The 16428-nt window shown below is 40.7% G+C and overlaps 1 protein-coding gene across 1 annotated transcript in view; it reads left to right on the top strand.

Annotated features, from left to right (window-relative positions):
• The window catches only part of LOC139925914 (tripartite motif-containing protein 16-like), a 303498-nt gene that overhangs the window by 185446 nt on the left and 101624 nt on the right, over positions 1-16428 (top strand). The gene's annotated exons all lie outside the window — the stretch shown is intronic.

Genomic DNA, 16428 nt, shown 5'->3' with positions numbered 1-16428 from the left:
TCCAAGAAATATGAGATACTCTTTGGCGTGGCACAAGGAAGCTGTCTTGGTCCACTTCTGTTTTCATTGTACATGCTCCCATTAGGTCATATCATTAGTCAACACAGTGTCAGCTTTCATAGTTATGCAGATGACACACAATTATACATTTCTGTTGAACCAACCATCCCAAATGCCTTATATTCCTTGACCTGCTTGGCTTCTATCAATCAATGGATGAGTGACAACTTTTTAAAATTGAATGAGGAAAAGACAGAGATACCTTTAATTGGAAACAAATTCAAAAGGGACAATCTTATTAAAACAGACTCGGAGACCTCGCTCACCAGACTAGATCAGAAGTAAAAAAAAGTCTTGGTGTGACTTTAGATTCTGATTTGAGTTTTAACGCCCACATCACCAAAGTCACCAGGACAGCTTTCTTTCACCTGAGAAACATTGCCAAAGTACGACCATTTTTAACGCAACATGATGCTGAAAAATGAATTCATGCTTTTATTTCCAGTAGGTTAGATTATTGCAATGCCCTACTCACTGGTCTTCCAAAAAAGTCAATTCAGCGACTTCAACTTACTCAGAACTCTGCTGCAAGACCAAAAACCAGGAAGAGAGAGCATATTACTCCTGTTTTAGCTTCCCTTCACTGGCTCCCTGTTTCTTTTAGAATTGATTTTACGGTCCTTTTACTCGTCTACAAAGCCCTGAATGGCATGGCACCTTCTTATATTTCTGACTGTGCCCAACGTAGTCCACAAAAAGAGCGGGGCAGCTGCTTTTACCCACTATGCCCCAAAACTGGAACACTCTGCCCAAGGACATTAGACCTGCGAGCTCTCTGGGCATTTTTAAAAGCCTACTGAAAACCTACCTATTCAGGTTTGCTTTTAGATAATTTATTTTTTTCATTACTACTTATTTGCACTGTTTTATCCCTCTTTCAATGTTACTTGTTTTTGTTGTTTTTATTAAATTGTTTTATGCCTTTTCTCTTTAGTGCTAAATTGTAAAGCACTTTTGAGTTTTTTTATGCATGAAAGGTGCTATACAGATAAAGTTTATTATTATTATTATTATTATTATTATTATTATTATTATTATTACTACTGAAACTTGGTTGAGTCTAGGTGATTCTACTCCGTTGATTGAAGCTACACCCCTAGGTTTTACTCATTTCCATCAACCCAGGCTATCTGGTTGTGGTGGCTGGGTAGCTCTAATGGCATTCATCTATTTTCCCATCACTTAGTTTCCTGGTAAATGGTAAGACTCCCTTACTGTGTGTCTTAGTTTACAGACATCCGAAACTGAACCATGATTTCATCCAGGAATTCTCTGACCTTCTGTCTGTCTTCTGCCTCTCATCATGCCTAAATACCACAGAGTTTTAATACTTGATACATGATTTTAACATCCAGGGCCCGGATCTACTAAAGGTTTGCAGCAGTGCAAATCGCATTGCGGGTGCTAAAACCTTGTTTCTGATCTACTAAGACTGAAATCATGTGTTGATCTGTGTGCGCTGTGGTAGTTTTACATCACTGTCTCTGTGGGTTTTATTGTATGTAAAGCTTTGTAAACATTGTTTTTAGAAAGGTGCTATACAAATAAAGTTATTATTATTATTATTATTGTTATTATTATTATTACTGCAATTAGTACTGCAAGTACTACTACCACAACTGTCACTACTACTGCTACATGTTATACAACTACTAGAATGACAAATGTTTTCACTACTACTTCAACTACCACCACCACCACTATTACTGCCCTTATTACTACTTGCACTAGTACCACTACTACAACTACAAGTGCTACTACACCTACTAACTACTAATGTTACTACTTCTATTACTGCTGGTGCTATGACTTACACGTCCTACTACTGCTACTACTACTACTACTGCTACTTCTACTGTTACTAATACTGATAGTCCAAATACTACTACTACTGCTAATTCTATTACTTCTACTACTGATACAGCATCTGCTGCTTTTACTACAGTCCATGCTACTACGACTTTTAGAAACATCATTGCCTATCCTTCCATGTATTGATAACTACAGGACTTTTGACTGCCAAGTAAATTGCTTAAGATCCATATATTCACATTTTAAAGACATTGAAACTGTTTCAAATGATTTCAACTGTCTAGCTTTTCAAACTGAAGCAAGCACACAAATTTTCTTCAGAAAATGTTGCCTCTTCTAGTTATTATTATTATTATTATTATTATTCCCCCACCCACTCCCTCCAAACTGGGCTTCAAAGACACACTCTTCTTCTTGCGCCTCCTTCTCCCACTTCAGCTCCACTTCAACAGCTGTGTGAGCCAGTTAATTGGAAACAGATCAGGAATGCTAAAGGGTGGTGCGGTAAACAGGGAAGGGGAGGGTTAGGAGGCTGTGTGTGTGTGTGTGTGTGTTGGGGGGGGGGGGGGGGAGGCATTGGGGAGTGCTTGAGCTTAAGAGGAGATCAGAGGAGGAGATGTCAAGGATTTAGCAGTGGCTGCAAATTGCTCCATCATCATCATCATCATCATCTTGTTGCTCACCAGGCGGCTGTGAACGCAACAAATGGCATTCAATTAATGTCAGAGAAAAACAGGCCGCATGACGCCTGGATCAAGGAGAAGGCTTGTGTGTGTGTGTGTGTGTGTGTGTGCGTGTGTGTGTGTGTGTGTGTGTGTGTGTGTGTGTGGGGACTAATGGGATTGTGCTGAGTGGAGTTGAGGACAGGATGATCCTTGCTGTCTGTGAACACACTGCCATCTTGTGGCTCTTACTCGCATCAGGACTGAAAGACACTGAGCCAGCTGGGAAATCTGGATTACAGGCCTTTTTTTTTTTTTTAAAGGTTTTAAAGGTTTTATTGTTTTATTCCAGAAAGCTTGTTTAGACTTGTGAACAGACTTGTGGACAAGAAATGTAAGGAATGGTCTTCTCACACAGCAGACTGATAAAAGCACTCACACTTTCCTCTGGACTGGACAGAACTGGATAGTATTTATTATATTGTGGCCTAGCCAAATGTTTTTTAATCTGTCTATTTTATATCTTGTTTTCTTCTCGTCTTTATGTGTATGAATGATTGTATATTGCGGTCTCTTGTATATGAACTCGCTGCCTTGAATTGCCCCTTGAGGGATGAATAAAGTATTTTGATTGATTGATTGATTTTAAAGGTCATTATTCAGTTCTCACTATTTTTTTTCCAAATATACTACGGCTCAGGTTAAGAAAAATATTCCTCATGATGTTTTTCAAATAAGTGTTCTTTAGTCAAAAGGGTTTTATTTATGAATGAATTCGAAGACTAAATCCTCACAATTCTGGATCCTGATTGGCCGTCAGCAGCGGCTTTCCAGTTCAAATGCTGCAAACTGACCTGATTGGATGGATTTCAGTAATTCTTTAGCGAGGGAGCCAATCAGGATCAAGTCCAATTGTGATGCGTCTGGTGAAACTGCCTGGGAAAAAGGTTGGACGTTTGCAGATGCAGTAACTTTAAATTTAACCACTAAAACAAAATTCTAATTTAACAATGTCCACATTAAAATCATTGATCATATATATATGTATATGAGTAGAGAACATAGATACATAGCCTACTATGACGTGTGCTGTTAACTTATACGGCCGCCATTTTGAACACTTGTGGTGGACAAATTGACCCGAAAGATTGGCACAAATAAAACTAGCATTAGCCTACTTCACTTCAACACAGGACTTCAGGTCCTAACAGTTACCAAGTTAGCTAGCAACCTTGGGAAAAACAACCACAACTGCTTGAATTTAGCTAGCTCACTAGAAAGCTACTAGCTAGCTACCTAGGCTAGACGGAGTCATTCCTATGTTCCCAGGGTCCTATGTTCCCCAGATTTATATGGCACATAATGGGAACATGACAAAGGGTCCTATGTTCCCCAGTTCTACATATGTGCTCTCCCAGGGTCCTATGTTCCCAAGGTCCTATGTTACCAGGATCCTATGTTCCCCAGATATATGGCACATAATGGGAACATGACAAAGGGTCCTATGTTCCCAGGGTCCTATGTTCCCCAGTTCTACATATGTGCTCTCCCAGGGTCCTATGTTACCAGGATCCTATGTTCCCCAGATATATGGCACATAATGGGAACATGACAAAGGGTCCTATGTTACCAGGATCCTATGTTCCCCAGCTCTATATAGCACATAATGGGAAACTGTAAAAGATGTTCCCCAGCTCTGTATTCGCTTAATATGATTAGTTAGGGTTAGGGTTAAACATAGGACCCTGGGAACATAGGACCCTTTGTCATGTTCCCGTTATGTGCCATATAAATCTGGGGAACATAGGACCCTGGGAACATAGATACGCTCCCGGCTAGAGTCTGCTAGCTATCTATAATGGGCCAAATATATGAAAATGTGAACCTAAATTCCTCTGGATCCATTTGTCTCCGTTTTTGTAGTGGGGAATCTGTAAAACGCTAAATGTTTACATGATGTCTATGTTCAGATTGGTACACAACAGACAGGGCTGAGCTGTACCTGCTCCTTCAGATTCTGCCCAAACATGTTGGTTTTTCTGTAAGTTTTTTTAGAAATCCTTTGGCCTCCAAGAGCAGCTGAATTTCTTCTTCCTTTCTCTAATGCACCAGCTTTGTTTTTCTTCTTCCTCAAACATCCGAGCCGAGCCACGTTTTTCCTTTGGCGCTCACCCCAGTTTAAAGGCACAAGGGAGGACACTCGTAATGGTAAATGTTCATTTCCTTAATTATTGATGTAAAATGCTCGACAGATGAAGCCACATTGTAAACCAGTATCACAGAAGAGGGAAACAGAATCATTTCACCAGTAAACAGGAAACATTTGTCTCCGTCTAGGGGGAAACAATGGCTCGTCCGGCGTTTGGTTGTGGATTTTGGTTTTGCATTTTTTCCACAGCAAAGGAAGGATGGAAGAATGGGGGGGATAGAGAGAGGCATTGTATTTTTTTTTTGTCGATTTATAACCCCATTGTCGTTCCTCCCTTTCCTCTTAACATCCAGTCCAGGTTTCCACACAGGTGCTGCTGAGCCTGTAGTTTAAAAGCATAACAGATAGTTTCATCAGACACTGCAGGAGATGTGTGTGAAACCTGAGATCTGGCGAAGCGCTCGGTGATGAAGACTGAGACGCTGGAGGTGGATCTCAGAAATCTCCTCAGGAACACACTAAAGGGACAAAACTTAAGGACTTTGCTTGGTGTTTCTATTTTAAACCCTGCCTGCCTTAAACCAAATTTCCCTCACAGGACAATAAACTGAAATATGTTTGTATTTTGTGGCCAAGCACTTTAGAATAGCGAGTAACTTGAATGGATTTCCCCCAAAATCAGTTTCACTATAATGTCAGTGATCATTTTTTTAAGAGTAGATAGCACTTTTTTTCAATAAATGGGTATTTTTTTCTCTCTTTTTTTCCCTTCTTTTTGTCTATTTTTCCTCCACATTGATATTTCATCTTGGAATAAACCTCTTGAGGTTGCTGGAGGGGATTTAAGGACTCTGAAGCCAAAGCTGCCTCTTAACTTTGCAGTTCCTTTCATTTGAAATTCCAATGTGTGTGTTTTTTTTTTTTCCTGTGAGAGAAAATGACAAAGACTCGAGGAGAGGCTGCATCTCTTTTGCCTCGGTGTGGGGGGAAAACTGGCGGCTTCCCAGTCTGATCTGCCAGTCGGGTTCTTCTGATCCACAAACTCATTCAGAGGATTCACACCGCAGCCTCCTCCTGTCCTGCGCCCTCAAATAGTTTGATTAGTCATGGATCTCTAGTTAGTTTGGGTATTGGCACATTTAGAGTTAATATAATTGAGAAAATGCATATTATGAAGGTCAGAATTGTTGAAGCAGCTCACGTCAAGAGAAAAGACAAACAGCTGAAAAACTAGAAAATAACTTGGAAAATATGGGAAAGGTGACAGTGGAAGTACCAAGAATAACTTTTTTGTGCGATTTTTCTCTCAATATTATGACTTAGTATCTCATAGCTATGACTCACTATCTCGTAATTATGAGATACTAAGTCAGAATTATGAGATTTTAAGTCATATTTATGAGATAGCTCTTAATTATGTGTCATAATTATGAGATACTAAGTCATAATTATGAGATAGTATCTGATAAATATGACTTACTATCTCATAATTATGACTTAATATGTAATATTTATGAGATACTATCTCATAATTAAAAGATCTCATAAATATTACTTAAAATCTCATAATTATGAGATAGTGAGTCATAATATTGAGGAAAAAAATCTCACTTGATGGAAAAAAAAAAGGTGTGTGCGGTTTTGTGGTGGCAGATATGGGCTTCCATAGATTAGAGATTCAAGGAATAATTCACCCAAAAATGAAAATTCTGTCATCATCTACTCACCCTCATGCCAAATGAAACACAGGTGAAATTTGTTAGTCCATATAACACACAGGGAGGCTGCCAGCACAACTTGGTAGCAGCCTTCTCCAAAACAACTGAAGTCAATGGGGACCGGTTCTTTAGAGCTCCAAAACAAAAACAGCCAAACAATCACACTGAATAGAAAGACCTATACACCATTATTTGTTGCAAATCAATCAGCTGTAGTTAAGATGTGCACTAAATTATGGTGTAAATATACTGTAGGTCTTTTTGGAACTCTGAAGAACTGGTCCCCACTGACTTCAGTTGTTTTGGAGAAGGCTGCTATGGAGTTGTGCTGGCAGCCTCCCTGTGTGTTATATGGACAAACTTCACCTGTGTTTCAACTGGAGTAGATCATGACATAATTTTCATTTCTGGGTGAACTATTCCTTTCAGGCCCATAACTTAAACATCACATGTTGAATCCCAGCAACAGCGAATGTGTCCGTCAGCAGCCTGAAGTCCTGCTGAAGTGTCTTGAATAGGATTTTCTGGGGGAGTGTTTACTGCAATATTAAGCTTGTGGTTCCTGCTGGAAGCCACATCACAGATGACAGTCTGGCTCCCTGGTGTCTTGTCTGAGCTGCTCATGCTCATAAATATGGATTTATTTAAACTTTTATTTGCCCAGATCGCTTCACGGAGAATATTGATGTCGTTTAGAGTTACAGCCCATTTAACTTCTAAGTGTAGTTTACATTTCCCTCAATCATTTTGCAGTGCATGTTGGAATTAGATTAGATTTTTTTGTTCTTATAATAGTTTACCTACTGTCTCCTAAACTACTGGATGCTGACTTGACTCTTTCCTGCCCATCTAAAATCTTCCATGATGTTTTCCTCCACCTGTTTATTTTCTCTCCAGCATTACCAACAGTTTAAAGGATCACACATATGTAGAGTATGAAACAGTCTTCAATCTTCTACGCATTGATTAGTTGGATGTTGAAGGGTTTGGTACAGATCTCCTGCACATAGATCATCTGTTTATCCATAAGAAACTGCTTAAGTGTTATTTGTATATCTGGATAGCAGAGGTGAAGTCCAAGTCAAGTCCATGTCATTAATGTCAAGTCTCAAGTCTAAATGTAGAACAGCAAGTCAAGTCAGAACAAATCAAGAGTCCAGTATCAATTTAATATCTTAAAGAAAACTAAATATTTAGGACTTTTCAATGCAATATGGTTTTAATAGGATAAAAACTTGGTAAGAGCATCATGAGTTTGATTTCTATAATCAGTTTCAACTTCAATAAATTCAATCATTCCATACAAATTCAGAAAACAGAATTTAAATTCAGTCGTCTGCTGGAACAAATCTCATCACTTTCAATCTGAGTCATTTACACAAACACAAGATCTCAAGTCAAGACTTTAGAAACCTTTTCAAGTCATCAGAGTACAAGTCAGAGTCAAGTCCCAAGTCACCAGAACCCAAGTCAAGTCAAGTCTCAAGTCTTCTCTTCATGCATCAAATCAAGTCTCAAGCTATTACAACTGACTCGAGTCCCCACCTCTGCTTATTTACACTTATTTACACACATTTCTGTCTTGGTCTTGAATAGGCCTTGACTTTCCTCTAGTCTTGGTCTTGACTTGGTTTCGTCCCCCTTTGGACCTTGTTTTGGAACTGGCTTGAACTCGACGACGGTGGTTTGGACTCCAGTCCTGATGGAGGTTCACTGAATTAAACTTCAACAGGACGGACACATGAGCTGCTGCAGGGATCAGACCAAACTGTCTGGTTATGGGGAAAGTCTCCAACCAGCAGGACAACTTCAGACGTTTTCTGCCTTTAACTCAAGCATCTCTTCAACCTCTTTAAAGCAGCGGGTCTCAACGTGGGGTCTGGGGACCACCAGGGGTCCTTGAGGGAGTTCCAGGGTGTCCCCAGCAAATTGATGAATTGTTGTTGTTCATTTACAAGAAGTTAACACAATTAGAGAATGTAGAATGACTGTTTTGATCATAGTTTCTCTGTTATCTCTCTACCTACAATACAGATAGTCATGGGATTCTGGACCAAATCATATCTAACAATAGAAATATTCTCAGATTTGGGTCCAAAATCTCATCAAATGGGGGTCTGTGGCTCTAATGTGGACTAAACAAGGGATCCTTGATATGGAAAAGGCTGAGAATCACTGCTTTAAAGAGCTGTGGTGACGGATGACTTGGGAGTTACGGCTAGGCGAGATTATTTGTGCTTTAATAAAATGTTTTCCCTCATTTCGGTCTACGATATTTTATCGATAATTTGTGTCTAATTCCTCTGATATGGGATACTTTGCTGGATAACTTCCAAAAACAAGAGGAACCATCCTACACTTTTCTCCACCTCAAAATCACTAACCTCACAAGACATTGATTGGATTTGAATATTTCGGTCAATGTTCAACATGATGGATGCTGATAGCGGCCCGGTAATATGACGGTCAACTAGGCCATGTCACACTATAAAGATAATTCTTCATTCCAATACATATCACAATAAAAATTACAGTGAGTTATACATCTGAATCAATTTGTCATATGTGTATCAGGACAGAAAAACAGGTTTACATACTTTTCAGGGCTTTTTCTTTTGCAATTCCCATATTTTTCAAGACATGGAATTTATCTAAAACATTTTCAATACATTCCAGACTTTCTAGACCCGGTGTACAAACCCTAAACCGTGCAAAGTAGTAAATCTCAGCTTGATGACGATGCATTTCTGATGTTCTCCAATTGGTTTTGAAAAGGTTTCATAAAACCAAGCGGATGGAGAATTTTCTCAACCTATAGAGGAACACATAATCCTTCAATTAAAATGAAAACATGACAATCACAGTTACAAGATTTTCACACAACGGTACAATTCGTCTGCACACAAACTAGACTCGGACGCCGGCTCCTCAACAGTGCCTAAATCTTTATTTTTCAGTAAGCTACATTTTTTTCTCCAAATTAGACAGTTTTACATCATGACACAAGAGTAACTTAAATTATCTATAGCTGACATGTACGCTTGATTCCAGTCTCGATGGAAGAATAGGTAAGACCCAAAAAAAAGAAAAAGAAAAAAAAAGAAAAAACAAAAAAAATCAAAAGCCCTCGTGAACGTAACCTCCGTTCCACATCTGTTAAAGGTGTCGTTAGCCAAAATCTCTGTCCAACCCCCAACGCGGAGTCATCGATTGTCCACAGCCGTTAGCGTAGCATGGTGAGAGTGTTAATGAGTTAAACCACAGTGAGTTGATAAAGAGATCGAGAGACGAGTCTCGTTCCAGTCAGTTCATGTGCATTCGTTATATCTTTGCTTTAAAAAAAAACAAAAAGAAAGAAAAACAAACAAAAAAAAACAAGGGGGTCCATTTTTTTTTTTTTACAACAAGCTGCAACCGTTGCAAAAAAAAAAGAAAAAAAAGTAGATGGCACTGTCAAAACGGGCGAAGAGGAAGGAGGCGGAGCCGAGGCAGGGAGCGACAGGCTGATATGAAGAACGACGCTCCAGCTGCAGTTTGCATGAGAGGAGGAGCTTCTGCAGAACGCCGCGGCGGGCGTTCGGGTTTTAGTGCCGGACAGACGGGAGAGACGGGAGAGGGCTGCAGAAGTTGCGGCGGTCTTTTCGTCGACAGTGCTGAGAATCAGAAAACGCCACACACACACACACAACGGCAGATCCCTTTACAGCCGGCAGCGTCCTCGCCGGGGAATCGACTTCCACTCGACGTCAAAAAGAGTCAAATTTTGCATCGGTTTGGACTTGGGGCCCCCCCCCCCACCCACCCCACCACAACACACCACACCCCACCCCACCGCCGACTCTAGGTGGTACATTTATTTCACACACACATACACACGTGGACACATTCACAGTTGCGATCGTTCGTGGAAACCCGGTCTGCGATGCACAAATCGGCGTCTGCGTTTGCGCCGAGTGACGGGACAGACGAGCCTCGACCGCAGCCGAGTCAGATGCAAGTCACGACGCACAAGTCCTCTCCTACAGTCAGTGGTGTCACATTTCAAATTTCCCCAGACGGAAAAGTCTTTGATGGACTTCGCTGTTCATCAGTAACAAGCAAGTCACATATTGAGAGAAAACAAAAACAAAAAAAGTAGAGCCAGAGGTGGCAAGCGCTCAGCTATGTACAAGTCAAAACTGCCCAGTCAGACAAAAATTAATAGTTGTATAATGGCACAGTTATTGGTATTCTTTGCCACATCAAATGCAGTCCACATGTGATCAAATGATTTAAAAGACAACGCACGCTGCGTATGTTATGTGCCAGAAAACTCTTTCTGAAACAAGTGTAAAAATACCAACTACACTATGATTCCATTTGAGCCTAAACACTGGCATGTCTACCGCCCCCCCCCCCCCCGCCCCCAAAACAACAAACAAACAAAAACAAAACAACAAAAGAAATCATTTGTACATTAATTTTCTCAGAGGGGGGGGGAGGGGTGATGAAAGCCGACGAACATCTTTATGAATAACAAGCCTCAAATAAAAACAGACAAACCAGAAGAAAAAAAAAACAATATTAACATATAAACAACATTGACCAGGTGTAAATGATTTTGGCTCCAAACCGATTAATGCTTCATCCGTTCTCATCCGGGAGGGAAACTGACTTTTGCTCGGGCCGGCCGCCGCAACAGCGACATTTCACCGAGTCACTTTACTTTTGCCGAAATGTACTTGAATGCAACAAATCGAAACAAAGAGCGGGTGGCGTCGCCGACCGTCCCGGGCCTCTGGACAAACTTTGCCGTGCTTTGGCCGGCGGCAGCAGTCACTTCCCCTCCCTGAGCGACTGGATGATGCTGCAGGCTCAACATGAGATAACAAGGTGTCAATGGTTCTGTGCTTAAAATGTGCTTTACTGTGGTCCGCTTTGATATCGTGTTCGGGGCGTCACACATCAGATTGACAGCAGCCAGCTGAGGCCACGCCCCCACCAGGCTCCTCCCCCTCTCTCTCTCTCTCTCTCTCTCTGTGTTTATCTAGCTGGAGGAAGAGCGAGTCACGGCTGCCAGGGTGACACACACACACACACACACAGGTTTACTGATATATCAGGCTGATATTGTCCTTTTATTAGATATCGTCTAATATTAAGATATTGTCAAGACATGCTGTCCGCCTCTGATATGGACGTGATGCGGTTTTATTATATATTTATTGTACAGTTGAGTATGCATGAATGCGTTATTATTATTATTATCATGGGATTTTGATGGAGAGTTTTGGTGTCATGGTGTCTAAATGATGTTTCAGAAGCTTTTCTACCCTGAAAATAGTAATATTCTGTCAGAAACCCTGAATATCGGCGCAAAATATCAGCATCTTTAACCGAAAAATATCGGTATCAGCCTTGGAAAAACTCAAATCAGTCAAATCCTTGTGGCTACTTCTGTTGCTCGACTGAAAATCTGACATGTAGTGCATTTTTTTTTTTTTCCTAAATAGCTGAAGAATTCGAACCTCTAGTAAAAACGAGGCTGCTGGGAAACGGGCAACAGTGCGTTCCAATGAAAGTGTACGGATACAGAGAAGCTGAGGGTCCTGGTGGGAACGCGACCTTGTCAAGGTCAGTGATAAGATGCTCGTCAGTTCAGTACCACAGGCTCTTCCCAATTGTGCACAGTGAGGGGGCGGGGCCAGGCGACAGGAGAGAACACACACCTGTACGCCAGGTGCGACCGCACAGGTAGGAAAAATGGAATGAAAATGACATCATGAAAAAAAAAAAATTTACAATCAGACAACCTGCCCACGTCGCAAAGCGGGGCAGAATTCAAACTCTGCACACCAAAAAAATAAAATAAAAAAAAAAAAGGTAAAAAGAAAAATATTTTCAAACCACAACATTAAGTTTTTTTTTTTATATCCTACATCCAGCTCGATAGCGACATTAATAGTTCAACGAGATCAATATATTTTTTATATCATTTTAAGGTACCTCTTATATTTTTCTGAGTATTTACAACTGTACAAGCAAAGCACACACTTCAAAGTGCACATATTTAATACAGTATTGACTAGTTTTGCATTTACAAGGTTTATATTTTCCCCCAAAACAACCTGAAAACTATGAAACAAGAAACAAAAAAAGGACAATCAAAATGAGATTCTTTTTCGTACATTTTACAAAAGAAAAAACAAAAAACAAAGAAATGGGAAAAAAAGAAAGAAAATGCTGCTAGATTTGTACTCTCTCTCAGTAAGACTTGTGACGTTTGGTACGACTAAATATTTTCCATGTGTCACGCTTGGTTAACATTTTGGGGTTTTCGAAAAAGAAATAAACTCTATGCTTGTCTTGTATAAAAGTTAAGGCAAAGTCATTTTTCAAGTTTAAATAAAATTCAAGTTTCTCAAACACTGGATGGAAATCTTACATTTTGCGTATATATAGAGACCTCGATGCGTCTCTATTTTTCTTCTCCTCCCTAAAAAGAAAACTTAACGATATTTCTCATGGAATAAACAGCATTGGTTTATAAATAAGCGGATATGGTGCATTTTCATCTGGTTTACCATTTCCACCAATGAGGAAAAAAAAAAAAAAATTCTACCCATCCAAGTGCATCTCAGTCCTTCAGAATCAAAAACTTTAAGGAAGAAAAAAAAACCCAAAAAAGTTTTTTTTTTTTTTAGCAAACTTAAGATTTAGCGTCCAAATCAGAAGCAGCTATGACCATGAGTACAGGCTTTTTTTTTTTTTTAAATGAAGCTTTCCCTTCTCCAGACGGGCTCCTGTTTCCTCTTTAGTGGGATTACCCAGAATGCTTCTTGTTGCAGGAAGACTTCGGCGAGACACCGGTACACGCAAAAGGTCCGCATCGTACGGGTTAACGTTGCCCCCCCGACGGATACTGTGTATAGTGCAGTGGTTTTTTTTATTAGGGTGCTGAGCGTTTGAGGTGACGACTTCAAAAGATTAACCGGAGCACACGTGCGAGCAGGGAGGGCGACGCACCCGTCTGCCTAAAAGTGACCGTTACATCCCAAAATTAACCAGCCAAATTCAATATTTTATCAGCCAATTACATTTTTTAGACTCCGAATTACAGTCGGTGGCTGATGTACGAGCCGCTTTCGATATTTCACCTGCCAAGCCGATTCGATTTTTAAAAAACAGAATAGGAGCTTCAAGTGATGTTTGGTTATTTGCCAACGATTAAATTTCCCACCCTGCATCTGTATTCCTGCTGCTTCACATTAACGTCAAAGAGTCAAAATGTTTTTGGTTGCCGCGTTTTCCTCCAGGGCCCGAATGACAATCTGTCATCCAAAAAATGTGTTTGATCACGTCCACATGAATCTGCATTTGGCTGGTGTAGCGTTGATTCCTCCACCCTGAACGCCAAACACCGTCCAGCTCAACATGAGTGAAGGACGGTTCCTTTACTCTGTGCTTTAAAATGCAACATCTGCCGGCCAAACCAGTTGCTCCATTTTGCCCGCGTTGATGTGAAGCGGCAAGAAGCTCCGTGTGCTCCGGTGAATCTTTTTTTTTGACTCAAAAGACAAATAAATGTGTGCAAACGTGTTAAATGAAAGCATTTGAGTTGAGCTAGGAGAGGCAGATAGGCGCCGACGGAAGAATAAAAATAAAATAAAAAAGGAGAAACACAGCTCTAGTGGTAAAGACTCAACGCCGAGGGAAGGAAGGAGCTGAACGAACTCACGGCGAGGATTGGGATTTTTACAGGATTTACAGTTTAAATGTTGCCTGATCCCGTCCCCGTTACAACACTCCCCTGCTTCGCCTGCCAGTTCACCGCTCACTGCTGCTACACAACATTTAAATCAGCCGGATCGCAGGGACGATCGCTTCGACACCGTTCGGATTAGCCAACAAAAAACTCGCTCATATTCCATCATGGCAAAAACGCTAAGCCACACTTACATTCCAAAACAACCCCACTCATCATTTACCTTCATCAGTTTAGTTTTGGTAAAATATTCTAGATCTATTCAACCGCTTTCTCACTTTTTCATAGTCATCAGCCCTTCTTAAATGAAAATCCTCATTAATACTGAATCAAAAAGGCCAAAAGCCAAACCACCGCATGTCTACACGTACAGCAACTCCTTCACAAAAGAATGAAAATTTTATACTGGCATGCGTTAACGTGCCGTCGAAAACAGAACTGGCTGGACGTGACGCAAAAAATGCACAACTCCGTTAAACTGAGCGCAGTGAGAATATGTTGAAAAAGAAAAAGCTGCTAGCCTGTACATACACTACAATATGATTCATAGGCATCCAAATGGCAGCAAAAAAAAAAAAAAACAAAACAAGAGCAAAACCTTCAGTAAAAGTGTCAACAGTGGAAATAACATTGCAGGGTTTTCCTTAGTCAAATAGAGTGGCGGGTTGAAATCATTCCAGGAAAAGTGAATTTTGCGTGAAAACTGAACAGGCTCAAAAGACAGCAAGACCGCTTTTTGTTTTCTTCCTTTACTTTCAGGAGTAAAAGATTCTTCCCTTTTTGCTTCAGGTTAAGATGAACTAATCATTTTTTTGTCTGCGACTCAGAAAAAAAAAAAAACACAAGAAGACCGACAGTGCAAAAGTTCTGTTAATATCATAAATCAAGTATTTTCTACATACAGTATCAGATGAATTGCAGTAACAGATTCCAGGATTCGACGTCTAGCACCAACACCTAGAGGAAACGACTAGAAACATGCCACTGACTGAATGAATTTGAACAGAAACGTCCCACCGTCTGACTGCAGTCACCTTTCTGTACCACAACTCCCAATTGAACCCATGTCCAGTTCGGTGCGTTTTAGGCAGGATGGGAAAACTTGCACTTGGCTGACAAATCCCCAAAATAAACCTTCATCACTTTGACTATTTTACAGGAACTTTTATTTAGAATATTTAGACGAACAGGACCTCCAAATGATGGTTGGATCCCCGCCAAAGTGTCACACTAACAGCCAAAATTTACCAAGCATCCGAATGGTAGCTGGTGTTAATTTCCCCATCCCAGCTCCACCAACGTTGCCTCAAACTCCAGAACAAGCCGAACCGCTTCAAATGAGAACCGGCCGTTTCATAAAATATAGCCTGAATCGAGACTACTGGCTGCCTGAAACGAGCTGCGTCTTCCCTCAGCAGTTATGTGCCTGCTGATAGTATTATCCCACAGTTTAATAGGAAAACGAGAAGCGAGGAAAGCGTTACAGGTGCCGGCTGGCGATTACGATAGCTTGCTTTTCCCAGAACACAATGCGGGGAAAATTCAACTGACCCCCCGACGAGCCACGCGCTTTTGTAAGACACACACATACACACACACACAGCCAGCAACTGGAGAAACAACTCACCAAAAGTCCGTACAAAAAACGACAGGAGCCTCATTTCCTCATTCGTCATCAAGCAAAAATTGGGTCGCGGCCCATCGGCGGCGGATACGTACATGCCCCGCCTGCTGCTGAAACACTAGAGCGAGCGATCAGCGAGTTCAAAATCGGCCAGCGGACAGAAGCACGGCGAGGTCGTCGCTAGCAGTGTCAGCGCATAGTAAGAACGTCTGGGGGAACAGCTGAGGGAAGCAGTGATTCTTTACAGTTAAAAAAAAAAATATCAGAAAGAAAACACTAAGGCGCTCTCAAACCAACCAGCACCCAGCGATGATTACTAGTTGCAAGTAACTTTACCGATAGTCAACAACGGTATGCAAACAAAGCCAGGCTGGTGTAAAAATTAGTTTGTGAGATTCCATAATTGGCAAGCAAAAAGTCATCTAGTGTGAATAAAGGATAAATCCGCAAAAAATCACTTCGAGAGGATGTAAACGAAAGGATCCGAGTCTTGTTGTGATGAGATGAAAGTGTTAGTCTTGCATATGGATGAGAATATGTAAAACAAAACAAAAAAAAACAATACACCGTCTGATTTGCTAATTATGACCCACAATTAAGCTACATAAATTTGCACAACTGTGCCACATGTACCACACAACATGCAAACACTCCCCTCA

Source organism: Centroberyx gerrardi, chromosome 13, assembly GCF_048128805.1.
Source record: "Centroberyx gerrardi isolate f3 chromosome 13, fCenGer3.hap1.cur.20231027, whole genome shotgun sequence".
NCBI classification, from domain to species: Eukaryota; Metazoa; Chordata; class Actinopteri; order Beryciformes; family Berycidae; genus Centroberyx; species Centroberyx gerrardi.
The sequence above is the reverse complement of the archived record's forward strand: the minus strand, read 5'-3'. Positions and strand labels throughout refer to the sequence as shown.